Source organism: Triticum dicoccoides, chromosome 1A (genome assembly GCF_002162155.2).
Source record: "Triticum dicoccoides isolate Atlit2015 ecotype Zavitan chromosome 1A, WEW_v2.0, whole genome shotgun sequence".
In the NCBI taxonomy this organism is placed as follows: Eukaryota; Viridiplantae; Streptophyta; class Magnoliopsida; order Poales; family Poaceae; genus Triticum; species Triticum dicoccoides.
In genome coordinates, this window is record NC_041380.1 from 241,337,722 (window position 1) to 241,340,548 (window position 2,827).

Below are 2,827 nucleotides of genomic sequence, written 5' to 3' on the forward strand. Positions count from 1 at the left end.
CCCGCCCCCGCCGCGCGTCGCCGGAGCCCTACCCCGCCACCTACCACCACGCTCCGCCTCCTCCCCTGCAGCACTTTCCCGTGGCGCCGCCCCCTACTTCTCCTGGATGGCCACCGCCCCCTGCTCCGTTGACCAGAACAACCCCTCCTCCTCCCCATCCATGGTGGTCGTACCACCACCGCGACCTCTCCCGGTGCCGGATCCGATCCGCCTCCAGCGTCGTCGTCCCCGTGGGATCCGGTGGGGTCCGCCTCCAGCGTCGTCGTCCTCGTGGGATCCGGTGGGATCCGCCCCCGCCCCCTCCCCATTCACTACCTCCCTGCGGTGCCAGGCAACACTGCCGCGCTGCCAGGCCCCGCCCCCATCGCACCAATGAGCGCATCAGCCTCAACCTCCGACGATGGATCCAGGCTCCCCCGGTCAGGTCGCGCCCCAAGTACCCGCGCAGGTGCCGCCGAGTTCCTGGGTCACCGCCCCTCGGTCCCCCTCTTCCACCTCCCATCCTCCGTCGCTGGAGCAGCACGGCCGTGGGCGTGTAGTGCGCTGCGACTCCTCGTGCAGTGTAGATCGGGAATCAGGCAGGATTGCAGTTTCGTTGTGGTGGCTACATGCACAGTGATTTTTTAGTCATTTTGTATTTCACTCGCTTGGGGTGCAGCTCGCGGGCGCATCCTAGGCAGCTCGCGTGCGCATCCTATGCAGCGCGCTGCGCCTATCTGGAGGTTCCATGGGCCTCCTCTCCCCACTGCATCGCCCTTCCCGGCGGCCTACTGCAAACATGGCGAGTAGAGCATCAGGAGACGCATAGTGCTCTTCTGCATTTCATTGATTTTTGTGCTTTTCTAAACAGAAAAAAGTCCAAATGAAGTCCTCTGTGGTTTGCTATTGACGTTCATTCTACTTATTTTTGTAGGAAAGGTGAAGTGGTGTAGTTCGGCTGGATGGCCCGTTCCTCAATTTTGTTGTTGTTGAAAACTGCACTTCATTAGTTCATTGTAAAAACTGCAGTTCATTACCACGATGGTTAGTGAAAGTGTACCCCGTAGAATTTTGTGTGGTTCGGCCAGTGGAGAGTGCCGATATGTATGGGTGTGTGGCTGTGTAAAACTATCGGTAGTTGTGTATGCTTTGTAGCTCACTTTGTTCTCTTGCGCTGTTCGCTATATAACTTTTCCGTGGTCCACTTGGCAAACACAAAACAAGAACATCTCAAAGCAGCTCACTTCTTATTAGATGTAGTTCACTCGCTCTGTCCCTACGGTCCACTTCCAGGCCCAACGCTTGATGTCAAGTGCACTTCATCTTGTTTTGGAAAATTTGGTAGTCTCGAGGTAGTATTGCGGTTCACCAACGCTCAGCGTGAAGTGCACTCCATCTCGTTTGGAAAAATTTACGTCCCATAAAAAAGAAATCATGTAGTGCACTTGTCAGTCTGATGAAGTGGAGGTTTTAGTCTAAAGAAGTGCACTCCATCTCATTTGGGAAAAATTACGTCCCGGAAAAAAAATCATGCAGTGCACTTGTCTGTCCAATGAAGTGCAGTTTTTACTCTAAATAAGTGGTTTTCTGTCTGATGCAGTACGACCCGTTTACGGTAGTCTCGAGGTTCACTTTTCATAGTCTTGTGGTTCACCAACACTTGACATGAAGTGCACTCCACCTTGCTTAGGAAGATTTACGTACCACAAAAAAGTAATGCGGTTCACTTCTTGATAGTGTTGTGGTTCATTTACACCCGATGTGAAGTGCACTCTAATTTCTCGTCCTTGAAAAAAAATATGTTTGAATAAAATAAATCATGCCGTTCTCTAACACGTCTGATGCAGTGCGGTTTTTCGTCCGATGCAGTGCGGTTTTTTGTCAGATGAAGTACCCACGTCGATTTGGGTGTCGCAAAAAACAGAGTGTCCGCATTTCGGTAAATTTAAAACTGCTCTTAAATCGTAACGAATTAGAGAGAGTGTTCTATATGAAAAAGTTGCGTCTCGTCGATACCTTTCCAGCGGCATATCATTTGAATCATTTCGACGACCGGTTTGTAAAAATTTCACGAAAAACGGCCGCTGCCATTTGTCGTCTGCCACACGATTTTCAAAATTAACTTAAAACTGTTAGGAATTTCAAAACCATTTCTACATGTGAAAGTTGCGCCTTGTCCATAGCTTTCCAACGACATATTACACGCCTTGTTTCGACAAACGGTTAAAAAAATAGAGCGAAAACAGTATCGAAAATTTTAAAAAAATTAAAAAACAGAATTCCATGACTTAGTAAATTTGAAACTGCTCTTAAACCGTAACGAATTAGAGAAAGAAATAGATATGAAAAATATGCGCCTCGATGATATCTATCCAACGGTGTGTCATTTGCTTCATTCTGACGAGCGGTTTAGAAAAAATGCGAAAAAATGCTCGCTGCCACTCGTTGTGGGCCGCACCATTTTCAAAACTGCTCTTAAACCGTGAGGAATCTCGAAAAGTGTTCAACATGGCAAAGTTGCGTCTAATACATAGCTTTTCAATGATATATTACATGCCTCGTTCCGACAAATGGTTAAAAAACTAGAGCGAAAACAGTACCGGAAAAACACTGCGTGCAGTTTTTTTCGACACGAAGTTCACTCGTGTGAGTACTGCAGCACACCTAGTTCAAACAATGACGTGCACTTGCATTAAGCGTGCAGTGCGGAAGTGTTATCAGAATAACTATTCTGATAATATTATCAGAATAGACCGGCTATATATATATATATATATATATATATATATATATATATATATATATATATATATATATATATATATATATATATATATATATATATATA

The 2,827-nt window shown here is 46.7% G+C and overlaps 1 long non-coding RNA gene across 1 annotated transcript; it reads left to right on the forward strand.

Annotated features, from left to right (window-relative positions):
• The first annotated feature begins 6 nt into the window (after positions 1-6).
• On the forward strand, positions 7-1,205 carry LOC119267461. Its single transcript, XR_005132455.1, has 2 exons — positions 7-448; positions 914-1,205. It is a non-coding gene; the product is annotated as an uncharacterized LOC119267461 (long non-coding RNA).
• The last annotated feature ends 1,622 nt before the right edge of the window (positions 1,206-2,827 follow it).